The sequence below is a fragment of the Ambystoma mexicanum genome, chromosome 3q (genome assembly GCF_040938575.1).
Source record: "Ambystoma mexicanum isolate Mex_15411 chromosome 3q, UKY_AmexF1_1, whole genome shotgun sequence".
Lineage (NCBI taxonomy): Eukaryota > Metazoa > Chordata > Amphibia > Caudata > Ambystomatidae > Ambystoma > Ambystoma mexicanum.
The window spans coordinates 929,939,320-929,964,374 of NC_090926.1; the positions used below are offsets into that span (position 1 = coordinate 929,939,320).

Below are 25,055 nucleotides of genomic sequence, written 5' to 3' on the forward strand. Positions count from 1 at the left end.
CCACAACCTGGGCGGACTGCAGAGCCCGGTGAGAAAGTGAGCACGGGCAAGCTCGGCAAGCAGAAGAAACACTGAGGAACACAGAGAAAAGGACCCACAGAGCAAGTGGAAGGAGTGAAGCCCCATCCGTGGTGCCCCTGGGTGGGCCACTTCAGGGGTAAATGAGGAGCAGGGTGCGGGGTCCCCACCAAGATTTGGGCCCAAGGGCCCCCTGGAGGATAGCCCCCAATACCATCCTGATCAGAAGCAGGCCCAAGTGGATCAGTACACTGGCAGAGACCCTAGGGGTGTGGTGGCACACGCATGGAGTCCAACCACAACAAAGTGACGGGGGGCTGGGAAGACAAGAGGAATGGAAGAAGTTCAGAGATAGGAAAAGGGAACCCTTGGAGGCCGCACAGAGACCACGAGAGATAGCGTTGTGCTTGAAGAAAGGGCTGGTAAAGTGGGGGAGATCGACTAGGAAGGTTGGGGAACCAACAAACAGCAGATAAAGGAGTAAAACAAGGAGTGACCCACGCCAAGAGGTGCACAGTAAGGACTCCCGCAGGAGATTGAACAGGGTGACACCGAGAGGGTGTGAGGTCAATTTCTTGGAGAGAGAAGTTCTACTAGTACCAGTACCACAGCTGTGTTAGAGGAGAAATGAAGAGGGAGAAGAAGGCTATGGGGCCCCACCCGAGCTCCACGGAGAGAGCGACCAAGAGATCTGGGGGATGAGAACCAATATAGGAGCCAGAGTGGCTGGCCTCTCAGCGAAAGTGGACACACTGTAGGAGAGGCTTGACAGGGTGAAGGCGAATCAGACCTCCACTGGTATTCTTTTTGCATTTTTTTAAAGTGCTCACACAGCCTAGAGGCATCGAGGCGCTGTTACAGAATTTTTAGTTGCTGTTGTCTTAGTTGCATATTTATAACATGCTTAAATAGCCAGAGGTTTCTAAGCACGGACCTGGGGATCGAACCTGTGTTGTTTTGTGTCGTCTTGCTTCCAAGGCGAGCACATTGCCACTGAGCTATCCTCCCGGGACAGATCAGATCGAAGTACGGTTTGGGGACATTGAGAGAAGAGAAATGGAGCTGGGCCTCAAACTGGATGACATCGACAATAGGGAAAGGCGAAATAATCTCTGGTTCTTTGGCCTCAAAGAAAGGGATGGGGAATCCCCGGCTGGACTCGAGAAGAAAATCCAAGAAATCATTGGGATGGTCCTGGGACCAAAAGAAGGAGTACATGTGACCCTGCACAAAGTGCACCATGCAGATGGAGGTAGTAGAGGGACACTTTCTTTTCGGGTGAAACTGCCTTATTACCGGGACAAAGTAGATATCCTGGATAAGGCCAAACACATGGGACTTATCGACTATGAGGACTCCAGTGTGGCAATATTTCAGGATCTCTCGGCATAGACCCTTATGAGGCAGAAAAAGTGTACCCCTCTACAGGAGAAAGTAGGTAGATATAGATGGGCATACCCCTTTGCGCTAATATTTGAATGAGAAGGTGAAAGATTCCACCTGGTGTCGGAAGACATTGTGGGGGCCACAGAAAGTCTGGTGGGACCCCAGGGGAATGGTACCACCTAGGAAGGAGGAGAAGGTGCACAGGAGAGAGATTTGTGGCCCACACAGGGAGCAGGACCCTCAGAGAATGCAAGGGGATGTGACCACTTGGCACACTTAAATTGCTCTGAGGAGGTGACAATTGCAACATTGGGTCCTCACATACCCCTTAAATGACCCCCAAGGGGGATTTTATCTGAAGGGGGATGGGCATGTGGAGCAAATCAGTTATGTTTTGAGAGGTGGGGGATACCCGGTGTCTGGGGGCAGGTTGGATAGGCTAACGGGCACAATGGGAGAGAGGGGGGAGATACAAAGGGTATAAATGGGACAAAGTCGGGGGGTCTGTTCCTTTCACTATTACTGTTCAGATTTGGGGGAGTTTGAGCAACCGTGGGGTGGAATAGGGGAGGGCAGGGCGCGGACAAAGGTCCTACGCTGTTGGTGATGGTGAAGATGATAAATTATGGTACATGGGCAGGGGACAGCATTCCTGGAGGTCCGACAGGTGTGACCAAACAAAACAAAAGAGGTGATGGCTGGAAGGTTTAAAATGAATCTTAACCTCTGGCATCGCTGTGAGCAACCCTCCAGACCATCTACTTTCGCCTGCCAAACCATTACAAAGGGGGAAAGACCATATGCAAATCAGGCATGGTCCCACCCCCAAAGGGGCAGTCCATTCCGAACTGCTTGGTCCCTTCCCTTCTGCATGAGACCACAAGCATCCCCAAACATGTTTCAGCCTTGTTGGGCCTCATCAGTGAGGAGTAGCTTGGGTCTCTAGGCCCAGCAGGCACGGGACCCACGTCTGGGCATAACTGTCCCACTCAGGGTGACTAAGCAAAACAAAACAGGTGATGGCTGGAAGGTTTAGAATGAATCTTAACCTCTGGCATTGCTCTGGGCAACCCTCCAGACCATTTTTTTTGCCTGCCAAGCTATTACGAAAGGGGAAAGACCAACATGCTTGGGGCGCAACAGTCGGACACCTCAGTTTGGGGTTATAGGGGTGGGGCAATGGGTGGGAGGTGTTTTATGCACCTGGTCTTTTGAGGGCTAATGAGGGGGAACCTCTTGAGAGATGTACAGGGTTGTAGGAGAAAGGTAAGGAAAGGTTATGGCTAAGATTTGTGTAGGCACGTTAAATGTTAAAGGACTAAACTCCCAAAACAAGAGATCTCACACGAGCAATATGTTTTGCAAACAGGGCTTGGCAATTCTCTTCCTGCAAAAGACCCACTATAAACAGGAGGCAGAATCGGCTATACGAGAGAAAAAAAAATTATAAAAACCTTTGGGGCCTCACACAGGGACCACAAGGAGGAGTGGGTCTCATACTTGGAAGAGCCTCCAAGATGACAGAGGTACAGGTTTAAAAGGGGATTTGGGGTTGATTTCTAGAGATAAAAGGGTTCTATGGAGAAGCACGCATTACCTTAGCTACCCTATATGCCCCCAGCGTGGGACAGGTGGGGTACTTGTGTTAGGTCTTTGAGTTCTTGGAGGGTTGGACAAAGGGGGCCACAATACTGGCGGGAGGTGGTGGCAGATCCGGCACTAGACTGGTGGTCGGTTAAGACAAAGACCTGAAAGTGACGGGCCCAGAGAACATTGCCTTTAAATGCCTCCTGTGGGACCATTACTGGGCTGACGTGTGGCGGGACACTTCCCGGGGCCAGAGGGGTTACATATTTTTCTCACCCCCACACCAGACCTGTACAAGGATTGACCTGCTCCTGGTCCCACTTGACAGAGGTCGGGATGGGGGCACCCACGGTTGAAGAACTTACCTGGTCTGATCATGAGTTGGTGGCAGGTAAGAAGCCCCAAGCGGCAATTCTGATGGAGGTGTACCGACACTCTGCTGAGGGATGGGGTCTTCCGGGACTTTCTTGGGACGAAGGTACAGACATACTTTGAAGTTAATGATAACGGGGAGACCGGTATGGCGATGGTCTGGGAAGCTGCCAAAGCCACATTCCGGGGCCGCCTCATAGCTGAAGGTGCACGGGAGAAGAGGAAGAGGGGATTGATTGAGGCCAGGCTTAGGGGGGAATTGAAAGTGTTACGGTCGCAACTCCTTAGTAAAGGGGCCGATAAGGGAGCACTCCTGGGTGAGATGAGGGATAAGAGACAGGAACGCCACACAGCGCCATATTGATAGGGGAGGTGGTAAAGAAGATGAGGTTCACGAAGCAAAGATACTATGAAAGGGGCGATAAGGTGGGAATACTTCTGGCAAATAGAGTAAGGGGGTGTTGGGTGGAATTGAGAAGAGGCGGAATACACGGTGCAGATGGGAATCCTGGGATTACAGGGGATGAAATTTCTTCTCGGTTCATGAAGTATTACAAAAGCTCTAGACCAGACCAAGGGAGCCTCAAGGGGAGAGGCTGAGGGGCCATCTCGTGGCCCGCCGGCTTCCCAAGCTGACAGCGCGGAGAGGGAGGTCCTGGAGGGGGAGGTGACGTGGGCAGGGGAGACCCCATGGGAGGACGGATTCACATCGGGCTGGCAAAGTTGTTCAACTCGATTGTGGGGGAGGGTACGATCCCGCCAACATTCCGCCGAGCATTGCTTACTGTCATCCCGAAGCCAGGGAAAGATCTGACTAGTCGTGCCTCATATAGACCAATATCTTTGCTGAACAGTGATGCAAAATATTTTGCCAGGATCCTCGCATCACGTTTGGAATCCTGCCTCCCGCGCCTGATTCACCCAGACCAGGCGGGTTTTGTAATGCCTAGACAGGGAGCTGAAAACATGCGCAATACGCTTCATGTTCTCAATGCCAAGGAGGTGCGCCCTGCTGCTGGCCCTAGATGCCGAGAAGGCCTTTGACCGGGTGAGTTGGTCCTTTATGGGAGAGGTAAGAGCGACTATGGGGAGGCGCCAGAAGTGGATGGGGCCCTATACTCCAGCCCCACGGCGAGGGTAGTGGTCAATGGAAGTGTATCACAGGCTTTTCCACTGCAGCGAAGCATGCAACAGGGTTGTCCCCTCGCACCGTTGCTTTATGGGCTGGTTATGGAAACTGGGCGGCGGCGGTTCGGAAGGATGGCAGAATAAAGGGGGTCCAGATGGGGGAGACGGAGTGTAAGATCTGTCTCTTTGCAGATGATGCCATGCTTTATACTACTGAGCCGGAATGCTTGGTGCCTCCCTGTTGGAGAGGCTGGCCCAATATGGGAAGCTCTCCGGTTTCAAGGTTAATTTGGAGAAGTCGGTAGCCTTTAAAGTGGGGGGGACTGTCGGATGCAGATGCAGAATACATTTCGGGTTCAGGACTCCTCCTTTAAGTATGTGGAAATCCAGGTGACACGTAATTATGGTGATCTCTTCCCGAGAACTTCCTGCCGTTGTGGGCGGCCGTGAGAAACGACATGGAGAGGTGGGCAAAACGTGGTCTCTCCTGGATGGCGCGCCTGAATGCCATCAAGATGGTGGCGATACCCACATTTCTGTTCTTATTCCAGATCCTACCGGTCATGATCCTGCAGGCCTTTTTCTCTCAGGTGAAGACGGCTATGCTAACATTTCTCTGAGCAGGCGAAAAGAAGAGGGTGGCTTATAGCACCTTAATCTTGCCAAGGGACGAGGGGGGGTGGGACTCCCAGACCTAGAGACCTACAATAAAGCAGCCCAGTTCCAGGTCATGGTGGATCCTCTGAACCCGCTCTTGGACAAGCAGTGGGTGCCAATGGACAATGCAATACTAGCCTTGGTTTCACTCGGAGAATGGCTGTGGGTGCCCAGATCCTGTGTCCCGCTAAATGTTTTGCTCCATCCAATGCTGGAAGTCCTGTGGGCAATATAGAAGGAAGTGGGAGGGAGAAACAGGTGGCTCTCCACATGGCCATCATGCTTGAATTGTATATGCCCCTCCCCCTAAGGGATGAGATAGGGGAACCATTGGCATTCCAACTTTGGTATGAGGGGGGCCTCTCGAAAGCCAGACAAATGTGGGACAGAGGCACCTTCCTCTCGTTAAATAGGCTGGAAGAGGCCCTAAATGCGGGTAGACTGTCACCCTTTCGATATCTGCAGCTGAAGGGAGCCCTAATGGAACCCCCAAGGGGTGAGAACCTGAAGAAGGAATTGACGGACTTTGAGCAGCTCCTGTTAACAGGGAGTGGTACCAAAGGACTCATTGCAGGGCTATACAAGACAATCTTGTAGGCAAAGCCAAGGGACACTCTCCCGGCCAGGGTCAGGTGGGGGGCGGATCTGAGAAGAGACATTGGAGATGCATTATGGACACAGATCTGCAGAGGCATGGGACGGTTGACGATCTCCCTAGAGTATAGGAAACAAGCAATACAACTGATAGACATGTGGCACTACCCTCCGGCTAGGATCGGAAAGATGCGCAAAGGATATGACCCACGGTGCTGGAAGTGCAAATGGGTGAAGCGGGACTACATACACATGAAGTGGGGTTTCCCCAGAGTGCAGACATACTGGAGGGAGGTTCTCTCATGGATTAAAGGGGTAGGCAGAATCCACAGGGAGCTCTCTCTGTGGCTCCGTCTCTTTGGGGTATGGCTAGAGGAGGAGATGGAAGGGGGCATATGCTGCAGATTATGCTGATCTCCACCAGATGTTGCCTGGCCCAATTGTGGAAAAATCCACATATGCCATTAGAAAAGGAATGGGTGGCAAAGATAAGGGTGTGGCAAAGATAAGGGCGATCTATGACATGGAATATCTTACCCACGTGTTGGATGAGTCCCAATCCAATATTGAGGGCTTGCGGCTTCCCTTCTTTGAGAAATAAGGGCGCCGAGAGGGGATAAGATGATGATTGTGCCTTTTCCTGTTTGATGCCGGGGAGGTCTTGGGGGAAGGAACCATCCGCGACTCAGGCTGTGGCCCTGAAATAGACCAAATATTCACCTACATGGACAGCCGGCAGGTCTGGTAGATTGATAAGTGCAAAAGTAATGCAGGCCTGTAGGTTTGGAAACAGCCTTTCACGGAACAGGAGGCCACCCCAAGTTTGAACTTAGTGGACGCAATGAGGACCTGCTGTATGCGGCTGGGGGGGGTGCAAGGGGAGGGAAAGGGAGACGGGGAAAAGAAGGAAAGGGAGACGGGGAAAAGAAGGGTTTGTGGGGAGGGTTGTTGGTTTTTGAGAAGGAGATGTAATGATGGTTTGATAAGCATTTGTTTGAAAATGCCAATAAAGGTCAATACGGAAAAAAACAAAAAAATAAAAATCGATTACTGCATACAGCCTCTACTATCAAGGTCATGTGTCGCAATACTTGAACTTGTCACAGCATTGACACCCCTTTGACTAACTGGGAAGTGAGAACTACCACTCCCAGTAGGCAATGCACTTAGACGAACAGTGCATATTGCTTGGGCCCTAGCACTCCTTTTACTCGTTGAGAAATGATAGAACTACAGCTCCCATCAAACACTGGGCTTTTCTGATCAGCGCACCCCACATTGCACTCCTGTTTCTGCTGGGGTCTCAGCACCCCTTTCACTAAATGAGGGTGCAAGAACCACAGCTCTGATCAGGCAGTGTACTTACATGGTCAGCACAACAAACCATGGTTTCTTGGTTCTCTTTAGATCTCAACATCCTTTTCACTCTTTGGGGAGCAGTAAACCCATATTTATCAGCCTCTGACAACAGAAATGCCTGTTTGCACCCTTCAAAGGACAACTATTTAATCGCCTCTAATAGTTGGCCTAAGCATTGAAAATCTCCCTCAGACCACCGGTTATACCATCCAGCACGTGGCCCCAGTGGGAAATCCGGATTCCTCCAGATTGGAGTAAGAGGTGATGGAAATGTTGTGAAAGTGCATTTCCTTACTGCCCTATCCCAAAACCTCATCGACTCAGTCGTCTGAAGCATTGTAATGGAGCCTCGCAGGGTCCCCAGAGAGCACCAACACCACGCATATAAGGAAAACCCAAATCCTGCTTGCTCTATTTCCACCCAATGTTTACCTCTCAGATGAGCTGTTTTACTGTCTAAAATTGGGGCTCTCCAGGTCCGGTACCCTCATGCCCCCATTATACCTAGCAGCTACCATTGTATGCCGTCAGACTCTAGGAAACCTCCTGACCCAGATGAATTGGAAAACATGAGGCTGAAGATCTTCTATCGTCTTTTTTGGGATCAATATTGGCAAAGCCTGTATGGCATACAATAATTTCGGCAATAGGGTAATTTTCACTGGTGCTACCCTTCCTAACCATGAAATGTCCACTTTTCTCCAGCACTACAACTCCCATTGGACAGTTTGCAGAGACCATCAGCCCACCACAGGCAGCACTCTTCGTTCTCCTTGAGGTCTTTCAGTACCCTTCCATTTGCTGTGGAGGAACCTGCACTAGACAGCTCCCTTGACTCCTCAGTGCATCAAACCATGGCTCTTGATTTCCTATGAGCCCTGGCATCCTCTTGATGGTTGGAGTGGCCGAACCACAACTACGATCAGATAGTTCACTTGTTGTCAGCATACCACACACTGCCCTTCAGGTAGTGCATGTCAACTCTGTATTCTTGGTTCTTTTGGCACCGCATTGAACAACCTAAAAAGGGAGAAAAAGTTCCACAACTACCATCAAGCAGTTCAGTCTTGGTCTGGCCTCATGCTGGTATGCTTGCCATGGCTGATTTCTTTTCTGTGGCCTCTGGCTTGACCAGTCTCAGGCTCTCCTCTTGCTCTGGTTCATGGACTCTGCTGCTGGGCATTTTCTCTCTTGCTGGCATGTAATTCAATGGGTTCCCATGGCATCTTTCTCCCTGACTTCAGCTTTTAATATTTCAATTCTACATCCTTCAACTATTCTATTTGCTCTGCCCTACATTCCAGAGATTTGCCCTGGAGGCTTCTTCCTTGCACTATCCATCTGCCGCTGTCATCTTTTCTCACCATCTGGTTCCGCTTCCTGCTGCCTCACAATTTCCTATTTCCTCTGGACTGGTGTTCTACTCCATCCCTGTGAAGCTGTAGCTCTACCCATATGGCAAATAAAAGGGAGGAAAAAAGGTAATTGCCCTTTGGACTGCTTTTGGCCATGTCACTTTTCCACATAAGTGCATTTTATTTTCCGAAGAAACACAGTAATGCAGCTGTTTAGCTCTCGTTTTAGCCTAACAATGCATAGTTATGATGACAAAACCACCACCAAGAGCTCATTTTTACTCCCCAGGTCAGCTGCCAGACAAACATTCCTATGTGACATTTACACGGTGTGTTTGACCACTTGGATAAAGAAGCATTAGGAATCCTTTAGCTTAACGATTCATAATGGATGTTAGGAGCGGCTTTCCAAACCATCACTAGTGAACAGTTCTGTGCAGGCAACCTAGTGAACCCGCAAAGGCTTTTCAACGTTTTACCTACCCAAACTTTCTAGGTAGCATAGGATGATCAATAACTATTAGTTGTAGGAAATCAGAGGCTTGGTGGTAGTTACAGCTCACATCAAATAAAGTTCATTTCGACTCCCCAGGGCAGCTGCCGCAATACAAACATCTGTAGGCAACATTTATGCGGTGTGTTAGAACGCATGCACAAAGAAGCATTGGGAAACCTTCAGACTACATTTAAAGATGAGAGTCATAATGGATGTTCGGTAGGTTTTCAGAACCAACACTGCGGTATGGTTCTGGGAAGGCTTCCCAATGCTTGGACTAAACAAACTCTTGGCAGCGTAGGCTGATCAGGCATAGGAGAACAGGGTCTTGGTGGCTATTACAACTTACATCAAATCAAGTTAAGGAATTTAACGTCAACACAAATACATAAAATGCATATGACTTATTAATAACACACATGCATTAAAAGGCAACACCACTGCTCACTAGGCAAAAGTTGGTAACCGACTCAATGGAACACTCCTCACTTTAGTACACACACAGTGAAATTCAGCAAAAATCCAACAATACTATCTAAATTAAAGTGGAAGAGGAAAATACAATACGAACATGCTGAAATCATCAAAACCATGTACCTTATTAATAAAAGGTAATAGCTAAAGGCTTCACTACTCATTCTGTACAGAAGCAAGAGTTACAGTGAGACCTGGTCAAAAGGTAAGAACCTGAAAAGGCAGTCACAATTCCCCCAAAGGAAGACTTATCCAAAGCAAACCAACACAGTACTTGCCTCCCAGTAATGTTCTTTCTGATGTATGTTCCTTCGACAGCTTCCTTATCTACTGAACCTCCAGCAGCAGCTGACTTCTGAAAATGTTTTTGCCACCAGGGAGCACCTCTTCTTCAGTGCAGTTATGCACCCTGAGCCGGACGGGACATTGGAACCAATATACATGGTGTCGCCGTGCATCATGACCTTGGGTCTGACCTTTTTGTCTAGCACTACACCTCTAGGAGACTGCAGAACAGATGAGGTATAAAAGACATCACCTAAACAAGAAATCCTGGGTGAACTGCTCGAACAAATCGAGCATTCTTCCCTGAAATGGGAATCCCCAGGCAGTGATGCTTTGCAAACATGTGCAGCAAAGCCCACGTAGGGGCTTGACATACGTCGCAACACAGCAGTCACCCTCTGGCTAAATGAGCCAAGAGATCCTCAGGCACATCACACCCAGTCAGATCGTAGCATTGAGAAATGCAGAGGACAATCCATTTCGACACGGTCCGTACAAACACAGCTCTGCCAACACAAGCAACAGCAAAATCCATAGAGTACTGGCTATTTTTTACGACGTTGTTTGTCCGAGACATGTAGCAGCTGGGGTTCGCACCGGGTCCAGCCATTGGAATCATTCTGAGTCTTAAAATTGTGAGGCAGAGAAAAAAAACATGGGAAAATGGATCTTTGAAAGAGATGAAAGACTGGCAACCTTAGAAATCATGGGCTCACTCTCAAGGTCTCATTCTCCTTAGAAAACACTGAGTAGGGAGGTTTAACAGATCATACAAGAAGCTCACTTACCCAGGATGCTCACTCACGTATCTCACTGAAAAAGTGAGCAACCTTAAAGAACATGAATGCAGGGGCTCAAACGCTGCTCCCATAAGGAAAGTCAACAATAAACTCAAGGCACACACAGGAACAACAAACCGACGATGGGGAAACTGGTTGCACAAACACCGCTAAGACTACTTAAAAATGAGAATTGTGACAAAAAGAGCCTTGCTCAGGGGTCCTCCGAAAGACTGAAATGGAAGCCAAGTACCCCTTAACAGTTCCCAGCAAAGTGTTCTTGCATAGGTTTCTGTACCCCACCATCCCTACAAGGAATGGTCTACCCGCAGCTCGTCAGTACTCAGCATGAGACGTAACAGTCACGAGGGGAAGTGGACAAAAGCATCTGATTTTGACTAGCCCGTCCTCCCTGGAAGACTCTTACAAGACAATGGCATGTATAATCACATAACTTAAGGAATACTAAGTAAATTATCTCCCCTAATGGCATTTCCCTCCTCAAAGAGTAAGGATTTTCTCTATAGCCTATAACCTCTGCATAAAGCTTAGAGGTCTCTGTCTTTCCTTTATGTGTCTAGGGTCCAGTTTTCTGATTAAATGTTTTGTTTCAACTTCTAGTATATTACAGTCTAATTAACATCTTGTATCCTTTGTTTGGTACTGATTCTCTATGTCTTTGCTAATATCTTGAATATTTATTCTTTACTATTTCTTTTTGTAGCATACTTGTCATATCTCTCATTTTTCACTGGTTTGACCCTTTTCTGTTTACAAGTATTTCTTCCATAACTGCAGGTTACATCTTGCACATATCTTTAATCCTCACTGTGCTGCGCTTTCCTTTATAAGAAATGTCACATTACACTAACGTGTATCCTATAATTCCTGATCTTCTTGAAAGCCACTCCATGTTTAGGCCTCTGACGTTCTGGCCACGTAACATGGATGGCATTAGGTGCTTTCCTCCGATTCACAGTGGAATGTCACTTCTCTTAAAAGTCGCGCCTTGCTTTAAGACTGGCTTGTGCACTTGTTCACTGGAGGGAGCTCCTTAAAGCCACACAGCTCCCTCTGCCTCAAGTGCTTGTTCCGGCCTTGCTCGCTGCAGTTTTATTCAGTTCACGCAGCATTCAACATGACGCAACTCCATTTCACACAGTGACAACATATGTGCATACTTATCAAATAAATAGAACATAACCTTGTTAACTTGATCCTCTTGTTGCCGAAGGTCTCTCTAAAGAATATACAACTCTCGAAATGCTGTTATGATAATGATCCTCATCAGCTCTTTCAAAAAACTGTTCAGTAAAAACATTAATGCACCTACCTCTTTGTCCTGTTGATCCTCTAATCAGCTTAGTGGACGTGATGACTAGTTTCTTGAATGATTCTTCAACTCATGAATGCTCTCAAAAGGGCCCGATTGCTCAGCCCAAAGAATGGTGGCATGCTTGCTTGAATGTTTTGGATGAAATGCAGTTTAGAACCTTTCTGAAAGTTCCAAACTACCTCACCTGAAAGCTCCTGACCAAACAATATTCAGTTTCCCCCCTCCATCTTGGAAGGGCATCAGTCCTCCTTCCTGAATAGGCTTTAGTTAAGGAAAATAAATAAGTTTGTTTTGCACTCTCCGCCCCCCACACGCCAACACTCCATCTTTTCTCGTTAAAATCTTCTGTAACATTTGAACAAATAGAATCCACCCACCTTGTGGACCACCTTCACCTTCCTCGCTTTCCTCTAGTGGACCTAACAGTATCCCCCAAATGGCCCTTGTCCCAGGGCCTGCCTTAACAGGATTTAGACACTTCGGGACCTGGACGTACCAGACTCTGGTGTATGCGAGACAGAGGTTGCGACTCAGCACGCCGTCTTGCCGAGCTTCTCAATAATTTGAGAAAACAGCTACCGTACAACTCATTTTAGCTGACTGACAACGCACAGTGACGCCACTGAGGGATTACTCTTTTTCCCGGGCAGCCGCGTAAAATAACTACTGCAAACCACACTACATGAGAATTTTCCTTCTTGGAACAAAGATTGCTAGATTATCCCGCTCGGGAAACCATATGCAGCGTTCCGCTGCCTCATCTTTTCCGCCCCACTGCATGAACGAATTGTGATTTTCCTGCTCATTTACCGGTCCACAAAAGATCGCTGTGAACCTCTACCATTCGCAAGAAATATGGTGACACGTGGAGTTACCAGGTGCCGCGTCGTGGATGTGCCCTCAACCTTGTATTCATTGTGTTAGGTTTATGAAGTGTTTGAGTACAGCACTTTTCAAGTGCCCTATGTAATTTAGATTGTTTAACCATTAGATGGGTTATACTCTCAAAAGCATTTTGTTTTGCTTTATTGCATTTTACAGTGCATAACCTTTACCATGGACAGTCCCTGATTAATTTCCTTGCACTTTTTTGCACTTTGTTTATGGAAAGAAACATGTTGGATGAATCTTGTTGTTAGTATGTGGATGAGTGAATGATGGTGAGAATGAATGGAGAGTTGAATGTAGTTTAACCTGTGTATTTGCACAGCTTATGACACTTTGTTGACACCACGGACATTACAGGGCTGTACACTAACCAAATTACTATCTGACCAAATTGTTGCACTGTTTTATTGGTGTTGAGTAGAAACTCCAGTAGGAGGAATACATATTTTGATCTGTCATATCCGTACTGTGAGGTGTAAGTCTACCTCAACCCTTTTAACAATTATTGACCATTGTATGGCGCTAATTTGCACATGAATAAAATTATTTATTTATTTTTTTTAAACTTCTTTTTATTCATTTAGCGTGGCAGCAAAAAAAACAGGCGAACATCACCAGACAGGTACAATACAGGAACAATAAGTATACAGTGCAGGTAAACAGGGGTTACAACACAGATGTGTACAGCCATTGGGCACTTTCATAACATAAACAACACGAAGTCCGGGAGCTATGGTGGAGGCGTGAACCCTTGTCGGTGGGGAGAGGTGGCTAGTGGAGATGTGGCTGGTGTCACGTTCAGATCTGACATATAAGATCGGAACCTGAGCCAGATATTCCTGGGCCTAGAGTGAGTGGGTTGTAGGAGAGACCAAGTTTCCTCCGAGTCCGAGGCCCACGTGACCGCTCTTAGCCATTGGGTGTGCGTGGTAGGCCAGGGGCGAAGCCAGCACAGCAGGATGGAGCGAACAGCAAGAAGCATGCAGAGGCCCGCTAGTTTTCTGGAGTTCCGGGGGAGGTCCGGGAGGTCGTGAAAGAGGCATACCACCGGGGAGGGATTGATGGGGTAATCGAGTATGGCTGACACCGTTGAACAGACCGCTTCCCAAAACTGTGAAAGGCGAGGGCAGGACCAAACCATATGAATGTAATCAGCCGCATCGTGGCCGCACCTAGGGCAGCTAGAGGGGTGATCATTGGACATGTGGTGCAATCTGATCGGGGTATAGTGGAACCTATGTAGGATTTTAAACTGTATCAATTTGAAGCGGGAGTTGAAGGACACCCTGTGTATACAATCACATAAGTGCGCCCAACGCTCATCAGACATTTCAACACCCAGGTCCACCTCCCACGCCCGCCTCAGCTTAGTGAATTCTGGAATAGATCTGGATTGCAGCATAGTGTATAGTCTAGATATTTTACCTCTAGTGGGTGAGGGTGAGGTGAGCTCCTCAATGATAGGGTCATCCGGTGGTAAAGCCGGAAACATCGAATAATTACGCTTAAGGGTCCTGCGAAGAGATGAATATTGGAGCCACACACTCCGGCCTCTTCTCAAGGACAATGGGAGGTCGGGCCACTCAATAAATATTCCCTGATCGAACACATCACGCAGCAACTCATATCCCGACTCAGCCCAGCGCTGGGCCATGGCCGATGGTACCCGTGGGACCCCAGGTAGGAAGTTCCAAAGTAAAATTATTTATTTTTTGACATTTCTGATCTGCTTCATAATTTAATGTACTAGAGACAGTTGATTCTTGGGGCACACTGGTTTCTCCTTGGCATTCACCTGGTAGCAATAGAGACTGGTGCCCATCTAACCTTGTTGTTTGTTTCTAAGGGTGATGTACCTTAACGAGGGTCGGTTAGAAGTGGGTTCCCCACTCCCTCAACCTCTTGTTGTGCTGTTGTTAACAGGATTTAAATGCTGAAACCTGAAACTAAATAACGGGGTTGGAAATCCTAAGCATCCCTCACAAGATTTTTAGCCTCCCTTCCGAGAGCCCCTAGAGACTAGAATCATCTGTACCTCATACTCGACCCAAGATCTTCGGTGATAATGGGCAATTGAACCTCCTGTAGATTAGTATTATTAGTGTAAGGCTTTGATAGACTAACATGGAAAGTTGGATAGATTTTACTACTTGAGGGCACTTTATTTGTTTGCCATTCACTTATGGTCATATACACTACCGTAACCTATTACAAGAACTCTCAATAAACCGAATGACATCTTGAAATGCTAACTAACTGCAAATGAAATTCCAAGGTATTCTTACAGTAAAGGCATTATCAGCGCATAACAGGACCAATCCCACTCAGTTTATACCAAGTCCGCTGCCTCCTCCAAATTATAGCAGTGGGAAGGCCCTCAAACCCTGGGGTTTATGATGTACTCCGGGATAATCATGCAATTGGACAAACTGGAGAAAAGGATTACAAATCTCCAAATATCGTGGCATCTCACCCTTAATGGAGGTTACTGTGACCCGGGCTACCACAGGTGAGTGGGAAATCAATTTAGAATTTTTGGCAGTCAACATATATAAGCCTTATGGATCCTCATTACCCAATAGAATTACTAAGGGATCAAGTGGAAGGTCTGACCCTGACACAGAATCCATATGGGCAAGAAACTCCTTCAAATATGGCTGGATAAGGCTATAGGACCACTATATATAGAATAGCGTGCCCATCACCTGTCTGCATCACCAACAAGAAGAGGGAACTACCGGATTAATCTTTTTGAGCCTCTCCAGGGTGAGATACCAACGTTACATTATTTTATATCCATTTTCATTTCTATGTTAGCATGTCGAGTCACTCTGGCGTTATCAATCCAAGCTGTATATACCCATATTTATCAGCCTCTGACAACAGAAATGCCTGTTTGCACCCTTCAAAGGACAACTATTTAATCGCCTCTAATAGTTGGTCTAAGCATTGAAAACCCCCCTCAGACCACCGGTTATACCATCCAGCACGTGGCCCCAGTGGGAAATCCGGATTCCTCCAGATTGGAGTAAGAGGTGATGGAAATGTTGTGAAAGTGCATTTCCTTACTGCCCTATCCCAAAACCTCATCGACTCAGTCGTCTGAAGCATTGTAATGGAGTCTCGCAGGGTCCCCAAAGAGCACCAACACCACGCATATAAGGAAAACCCAAATCCTGCTTGCTCTATTTCCACCCAATGCTGACCTCTCAGATGAGCTGTTTTACTGTCTAAAATTGGGGCTCTCCAGGTCCGGTACCCTCATGCCCCCATTATACCTAGCAGCTACCATTGTATGCCGTCAGACTCTAGGAAACCTCCTGACCCAGGTGAATTGGAAAACATGAGGCTGAAGATCTTCTATCGTCTTCTTTGGGATCAATATTGGCAAAGCCTCTATGGCATACAATAATTTCGGCAATAGGGTAATTTTCACTGGTGCTACCCTTCCTAACCATGAAATGTCCACTTTTCTCCAGCATTACAAATCCTCCTTTAAAGTCCTACATAGCCCAGCAATATTACGGTGATATGTCTCGGCAGGATAGCTCAGGGGCAACACGCTCATTTTGGAAGCAAGACAACGCAGAGCAACACTGATTCAATCCCCTGGTCCACGCTTAGAAACCTATGGGTAATAAAGCACGTTATAAATAACCAATTACAATATAACAGCTCATATTTCAGAGTGAGATACACCCCTAAATACATCAAAGATCCTGTGTCCATTGAAAGCTAAAGTTCAACTGCAGAACTGAGACTGAACTGGGCTGCTCCGATACACTGAGTATGTGTAATTTTTTATAATTTATTTTAAACCCATATATCTTGAAATGATTCTATGAGGGACACCGTGTGGCAGAGTGATTTGCAAATTTCGCATAAAAAACAAAAGATCATCCACATATAACGCTAATTTATCTAGAATACGTGCCATCTCCAACCCCTCGAACTTCAGCTTTCAATGGACGCTGGATACTTTGAAGTATTTAGGGGTGTATATTTTTGATTAGTTTGCAACAGCTGGGTTATTTCGCCTTTAGTTGCTGTTTGGGAGTCCTCCGCCGTTGATGACTGTGCCGGACCAGCTGGGGTAGTTTTTGCCGATTGCAACATGTCCTTCGTGGAGGAAGAAGACTTCTCCTTCGATTTGCCAGGCCTCATACTCGGTGTCCTCGTTCACAAAAACCCTCCCGATAATCCTGTCAATAGCACCCAGGCTACACCAGCACCAGTCGTGTAGCGGGAAGTAGTACTTCAGCTCCCCAAGCTTTCCCCTTCTTTCTATCCTGGTGCAGCACACAAGGCCAAGTCCTATGCACTATAGACTAAAATGTGGAGGACCACATAATAGCTATCCAAATAAGTCACCCAGGATCTCCAAGGCTTTCCCAATTAACTCCTGCAGTTCTTCCTCAAATTCAATGGGACCCCTGGGAAAATCCAGCTCTCCCCACAGCTCATCTGATGCTCCTGGGCCCAGTTACTGTTCGGCTCTCCATGGGACCATGAAGATCCCCCAGAATGGAGATTAGCTCCACGGAACGTGCCTACCTTGTTCACTCCAACTGCCCAAGCAAACAGCTGGACGGTCACCCGTACTTGCGAGGACCGTAGGCCGTCACAACATCTCACTCACCAGCCTGAATGTGTCTCTCCGTCTCCCAGCTGCAGTCTCCCGGTTCAGAATCGAAAGGCCCCTCTCCACGTTATGGGCCACATGACTCAATCCGGCCCCAACTTCTCTCTGCAAGCTGCCCTCTGTGGACATACCTGACTAACCTCTCGGTTTAGTCCAGAAACTCAGGGTGTTCACGCTCTTCTCCGGGGAAGAGCGTGGAGTCACCAGGCTTACAGCCGTCCCAGCGTCTCCACTGACGCCCCCTTGTTCACTCCATTGTGCTCTGATCCCCCTAGGATCCTTTCAAGTTGACTGTTAATATGAAAATACGGAGTCGGGAGCTTCGACTCTTACAACGTTGCTTCTGCTCTTGCTATGCCTGTACCTGGGACCGTACTCCAATTTTTTTGTCCATTACTCTTCACCCCTCAAAAGAGCTCCGGCGCCGCGGAGCGGCCACGGAGTCGGGTGCTGAGTCTTTGTATCTTCGTGTCGGAGGACCAGAGGTTTGGAGGACTCGAAAAGGAAGGCTCCTGCACCTGGGAAAACGCTGGAGAAGTCTGCTGGTTCACATCTACAGAATTCGATCTACTTTGGAATCCCGCTTGAAGTTGGAGGTGGCGTGGGACAATAAAATCAGCTGTAAGCTCAGCATTGGCACTGGGGGGGGGTTCAGAAACTGGAGTGCAGTCTGGAGATTTGCAACCTTAGTTGAAAACATTAATTGACAAGGGCCCAGCTACAAGGAATTTTGCCTCCAATTTATATCTGGACCTCGTTACACCCCCAATATAAACAGTTCAGCATCGTCAGTGTACCTGCTATTCGGCACAGTCTCTTCACAGGCTTTTCTTTTCCACTTAGAGGCTGTAAAGTGTCATTCTAGGGTTGCAAGGAGAAGCACTTCAGCCTCGCTGTCCTGTGAGCGCAAGAGAAGACAAAGTAGCAAAGCGAGGCAGCGCTGGAGAAGCAACTGAATTTTTTGATTCTTTCTTGTCGATAGCCTTATGGGGCTCCACCCATTGCTAAGAAATAACTAGCCATTGTGCACTGCGATTAGGGGGAGGGGCTAAACTCAGCTGAATTTGGGCAACCATTAGCAATCCCAATTTGTCGCTATTTTTGATCTGCTCAGCTGTAGAAGAGCATCCCTTGGAGTTCGTCATGAAATTACATAGCACAATTCTTTAGGATGATAAAAACTCCACAGAATGGGATGGTTCTTTTATAGAGCCTCCACTCGTACTGGTCCCACATCCTATTATGGTGATTGAGAACAATCTGGTGGTTAATCCCACCCACTTGACCCAAGCTCAAGTATATATGCAGCAGCCGCACTACACACCTGTCACGCTATCCTCCCATTCCGTCCCTATTTCACAAACATCTAGGATGACAACACTCACAATGCATCAGTTACCCCAGCCAGGTTCCCATTTCCTGTCACTCACAGTGGACGGGTGTCACGTAAGCTAGTTTGCCCCAAGGGCCACATATGCAGAGTCAGGGATTCTCTGTTCCTTCACTGGCGTCTGCCATGGCGTCTGCAGGAGGGAGCTCGCAGACGCCGGCTGCAGGACGCTGCCCGCAGAAAGTCATTTCCGCGATCATTGAGATCTAAACAACGCTCACGTGTCGCGCTTGCGGGTCACGTGACGCGTTCATCCATCTCACTCGCGGATCATGTGACGCGGAAGCATCCACTACTTAAGCGCTGAACTTCCGCACTTCTGCGCTTCACAGCTGTTCTTTGGAGGACTCTGTACGGCGTTCGGATACTTCGTGTTTCACGGCTCTTGACTCTTGGACAGTTATTCAGATTTGCTTTGCTCACGTCCTTTGGCTCTGTTTGCTGGATCATATGAACTCAGAATGCTTTTTGGACTGTCTTGGATTACCCTGAATGGACTTGGCATTTTCCTCTTCACTGCATTACGTTACCAAGTACTTTGGATTTTGGTCCTTTCGTTTCATCAGTTACAGGAGGGCAGGTTGGGTCTATACCCAGTCTACAGTTCTTCTCCCTATTGTCATCGGGGAAACCAGCTCACGTGCCCCTCCACGGAATTATCACCCATCATAGGATTCTGGGCTCCATCAACCATCAGTTTAGGTAAGCACTGCTCTTTATCCTGCTTGTTTGCTTGTACTGTACTCATTTGATTGCTAATAAAGGTTTTCCTTTACAGCTGCCTTGGGTTTCGACATTCCGTGGTTCCGGGCTTCAAGAACTACCAACCTGTGGCCTCAATGATCGCATAGGGAGTAATCTTGTATTATCTCTCTGTGGTACTTGGGGACGGAGGTATCCTACTCTTCACGAAAATCAAGCAACCTGACAACACCACAGGCTGGGGTCTCAGTTAACGATGATCAACAAGTTATAAGGAGCTAACGGAAACGTGGCATTGAGTATACAGTGACCACAAAGATAATTCAAAAAAGAATTGAAGATCATTTTGGAAGACCAAGAAGTAAAAGTGCAAGTGACAATGGGGACTCGACCGCTGCTCTGCCTTTACCAGCATGGCAAGAAATAAGAGAAGGGGGACATGTTATTTCAGACTGGGCCATACCGCAGTGTGACTTATCCTCCGAAAGAGAAGGTCTAGCCATCAATGCCATAAAGAAGACGCGCAGCACTGATGCTCAGGGGGATCAGATAGAAGAGAGGTGCATTGAGCCCCTAAATTAAATAAATATAGAACCTGCAGCAGGGGTCCCTCTTTTGGCTGTGCAAACAAGTGAAGCGACATTATCAGCGCTGAATTTCGTCCAGAATTCCCTGGTGTCCGTCTTCGAATTATCAAAGACTGAGTGCAGTGACAAGCAGGGGTCCTGCTTCTGTTTTGGTCCCATATTTGAAGGATGTTTGGTTGGAGGTAGCAAAACAAGAGCTGGTCATCTCAGTCATTCAGTCATTCAGGCCTCTGTCAAAATGAAGGAAAGATGAAGAAACCAACAATCGGCTATTACAATAATTGCTACTACAACTGAAATCCAAAAATATACCAGAGGCAAGTGAATCAGGGGCGATGGAGGAGGTCTTAAATTTCCCACTTGATGATACCCCTCTTTCTGAATCAATTTTGGAAGAATTTAGAAGGTTGGTTAATGTGACTGAGGGAACGCTGGAAGGAGGAATAATTTCCTCACAGCCAGCTCCAGTGGTCCTTGTTGAGAACTCGGTGGTACCTGTACAAGAATGGATAGAAACGTGTCTTCAGAATTCCAGGAGCAGTAGGAGGGCTCGAAGGAGAGAAGCTAGGGCGAGGAGCTCGAACAAGACCCTAACGTCACAATGGAAAGAAACAAATAAAAACAAAGAAGCAAAACATTATAAGAGCTAAGAAATCAGAATCAAATGCTTTTATTAAAGCACTCTCGAAAAAATCTAGAGAAGAGGAGGCGGGGAGAGCTGTTAATCTTAACTCCACAACCACCACTGGAATTGTCCCAATCGACACTACGAGTAAAGAAGAGAAGCAGAAGCCAAAAAGTAAAAAGAAGAAGTCCAAGAGGATGAACCCTGCTGATGGAACACAGCAAACGATTGAAATCATAAATATAAATGTGGGTCTCCAAACAGACTTAAAAGATTTGCGGCATAAAAACGGAGGTCACTATTCCATGTCATGAAACCTGAAGGGTCAGAATTGGTCATTAGAGGGATTGGCATCTCTGTCAGCAGGTCACAAAAAGGGCTGTGCTACCATTGGGCCAGATTTTCTTGCTTAACAAACGGCCCTCACAGTGATCAAGATCAAAGCAACCGTCTGCAGCTCCAGTTAAATGGGGGCAAAAATGAAAATCCCACCAATATTCTTAAAACATCTCAGTAAGGAGACAGGAAAAAATACGAGAGCAGAGCAAGTGAGGATGGGACCGGGCAAGCAATCAATGATTGCAATGAACTCAAATGGTGCTGGTAAGTTCTCAGAGATTATGGTGGATGACATTCAGGCGCCCCCACTCATCCTAGATCAGATGCAGCCAATTGCCCCTCTGAAGAACAATGAAGAAGGTTCATCAATGTTCGCAGTGCCGAAGGTCAGGCTTACTTCAGTAGCCAAGAACATCAAATATAAATCACTTTGTAGAAGTGCAATTCTATCGCATTTTAAAAGGGTCCCGTCCTTTATTTGCTTGGATCAAAAGACGTTGTGTATGTGCAGTAATTCCTTTTTGGCAGAGGTTGGCTTGACATCACGAGAAGCACTTGCTGCCATCCTGGGGGCCTCAAGGGATTTAACGGACCAAGGTCTTCTGGTGTCTCCCTCAGCTCCATCAGAAACAGGCGGGGCAAGTCATCGGCCTTCCACCAAGGCCCCCCTGCCCACGTCGGGTCAGGTGAAGGGTTTAAGATCCAAGACACCCTGCTGAGGCAGAAAGGAAGCCAGAGACAATCCTCAAGTTAATATCCTCCCAATGTTGCCTGAAATCCTGACGCAAGTCCTGCAGAAACTGGGAGTGGGAGAAAGGTCTCTTTTGACAGATAGAATTTCGTCTTGTGAGTTGGAATACGCGGGGCCCCAATACTTTCACCTCAAAGAAAATAAAAGAACTCCTGTTCCGGGATACGGATGTAATAAACCTTCAGGAAACATGGCTGGTGAACCCCGTAGCCATTGAAGGTTACACATTATTTGTACAACCGGCCCACCAAAAAGCCAAAGGCAGGCCCTCAGGGGTACTTCTAGTAGCTCTCAAGAAAACTACAATTGGAAATGCAATGGTGATTTTTGAGGATAAATTAGGCATTCAAGCCTGTAGGTTCATACTTAAAGGGCAGAGGCCAGTTTTCGAGGCGATTGTAATAAATATTTATTGGAATCCCGCCTGCTCCAATCTGCAAGTCTTTTTGAAAGTTCTTTCAGGTTTGTTAGAAATTACCAAATTGTGCCATGGGGGTGCTCATATTATCCCGCTAGGAGACCTGAATGCACAGTGCATTTCTCTGATAAAGGACAAGACAATTGTAAACTCGTGCAAAGTTTCAAACAATGGGAAAAATTGGGTAGATTTTTTTTGGTTGGCTGGGGTTTGTGTTTGACAAATGGGTCGATAACAGGAGATTCACAGTCTCTGCCAACGTGGTTTAGCTGGGATTCTATTTCAACCCTAGATTACATTTTGTTACGTCAGCAGACTCTTTTACTAGAAAGGTATCTTTGGGAATTAAGGCGGATGGAGGTAGTGACCATTCCTGCTTAGAATTAACCTTTTCTGACATAACCTCATGCCTACCAGAAAAACAGGCGCAGGATTTGATAAGTAGAAAGGGTAGATTGCGCCTTGTAAAGTATAAACGAGAAGGGAACTCACTAAATAATGCCCCGGTAAGTATTCAAGATAAAGAATGGTGGATGAACTGTCAGCCAGAGACCTTTGTCAAGTATGTTTGGTCTATTTGCCCTCCAAGTATGGCGGGAGGGACAAATAAAAAAGCACATTTTCACATATTTGATGAGGTGACGGGCAGAAATAAAACCTCTTAAATTAACAGAAGAGAAAATTAAAGAACTGGCCTCTCAGCCTGGAGGACTATAGGAGGGAGACTAGAATAATCAGCCAGGAATATAAACACTGGTCTCTGGAGGAACACTCTGACATTTCCCAGTGTAATTTGGTATCGGAAGAAAGGTGGACTGAATATCTAACCGCTAATTTTGAAAGGGCAGGGACGCTAATACCTGGGACTCCCAAGGATATCAGATGGAACCTTACGTTTGATGAACAGGTTCTGGCAGATCTGATTACCACCTCCTCCACTTCGAAGGCTGCTGGCCCAAATCGGTTGATTTATCAAGTTTTAAAGAACATAATCCTTTGGGCCAAATTACTCTGTTGTTTATTCAGGGATATCCTTAGGAAACAAAGGTTCCCGGCTTAGTTGAAATCCACCATAATAATTCCATTGTTCAAGGGGAGCGACCGATCATCACCAACTAAATATCGGCCGATTGCTCTCCTTGATATGGATAGTAATCTCTTTATGCGGATCCTCTTACGTGAATTGGATGAATGGGTAAAATCTAGGAACATTCTATCTAAATATCAAACTGGGTTCAGAAAGGGCTTATCCACTGCCCTAAATGGGGTAGCTCTGAACCTGATTAGTGAAAACACCAGAAATAAGGGAGAGCTACATGTTTATGGTGCATGGGTAGACTTTTGAAGGGCATTTGTCCAAGTCAATAGAGAGTGCCTATGGGTAAAGCTCACGAAGTGGGGCATCTCAGAGGGTATCCTGTCTATGCTTATCGAGCTGCATAAGGATACAACTTTGAGGGTGCGATTAGATGATGAAGATCATCTCTCTGAATCCATAAAGGTGGAAAGAGGTGTCCGATAGGGGTGCTTGCAACTCCACTTTTTTTCAGTCTTTATCTGGCGGACATGGGGGAGTTTCTGGAATCGTCAGCCCTGGCTAGTCTAACAATCAATGGGAATAAGATTTGTTGGCTGGCCTATGCCGAAGATGTGGCCCTGTTGGACAATACAGCGGTAGGGTTGCAGCGCCTTCTGAATAAGCTGGCTGAATATGCCAAGGTGAATGGGTTATCGGTTAACACATCGAAATCTAAAGTGGTCATTTTCAAACATGCGAATAAAAAGGTGGGTCGTTTCCATTGGGAGCTCGTAGGCCATGTCATTCCGAGAGTGGATGAATTAGTTTATCTTGGATACAAGGTTTATGCATTGCCCTCATTTAGTAAAGTGCAGCAGGATGTACAAAAGAAAATATCACAGTTGGTACCCCAGATGAAAAAGGTGCTCTCAAGTTACTGTAAATTCTCGCTCATACCATTGGTCAAATGCTATTCAGCTAAGGTCATTCCGGTGACCCTCTATGAGTTGGAAGCTAAACCTTTCCTTTGGGTTATTGACTGGAAAAAATTGGAAGGGATGATATGGAAGAAAGTCCTTAATCTCCCGATGAGCCTCTCCATTTCGAGTTTAAGATTCAAACTAGGTCTGAAATCACTGAGCGTCCAGGCAGAATGGAAACTAATTTCTCTTTATCAGCTTATCATCACGAGCCAAAAACATAACTTATATGGTGATATCAGAGCCCATAAGTCAAGGATGTTATTAGCTCTGGAGGAGAGGGTTAAAATGGCCCTCATCAGAGCAGACTCAAACATCGAGACTCTGATTAGTAATCCTATGAAGGCTAAAAAAGCCCTGAATACGATGGACTGGATTTCTACAATTGAGAATATGCGCTCCATGCCCTTTAATAGTTCCTTCCAGACGGTTGATAAGAAATTGGGGTGTCTTTCAAGGTACCTGGTGAAGTTTCCTGATAGGAAGATCAGAAATTGTTTCTTGAGAATTCGTCTGAACATAGCACATACTGGTGAGATCTTGAATAAAAGGGGTCAAGGCGAGGCTGCTAAGATTTTGTGCAATGTATGTAAAAACAAGGCCAATCAATCCTTCAGATATCTGCTGATGGACTGCAAAGGCACATGGGAAGTTAGATCACTTTAGTTTGTTAAGCATGGGCTGGGGGAAGAGGGATTCCAGCCAGACATGTTCTGGGATAGGCTGATCTCAGGACATGATAGAGCATGGACGGTTGCAGTGATCTGATAAAAGAAAAGTTGCGGAGAATTGATGATTGCAGTTGATACTTCTTTTATCATGCTCACATTTTATCAAAAATGTTTCTTTTTTTTTCATTTTTATCTGGAAATTAGAGGTTTTTTTGTAT

The 25,055-nt window shown here is 46.7% G+C and overlaps 1 protein-coding gene across 1 annotated transcript in view; it reads right to left on the reverse strand.

Annotated features, from left to right (window-relative positions):
- LOC138583120 (cholesterol transporter ABCA5-like) overlaps window positions 1-25,055 on the reverse strand; it is a 3,134,767-nt gene that overhangs the window by 2,736,320 nt on the left and 373,392 nt on the right. The gene's annotated exons all lie outside the window — the stretch shown is intronic.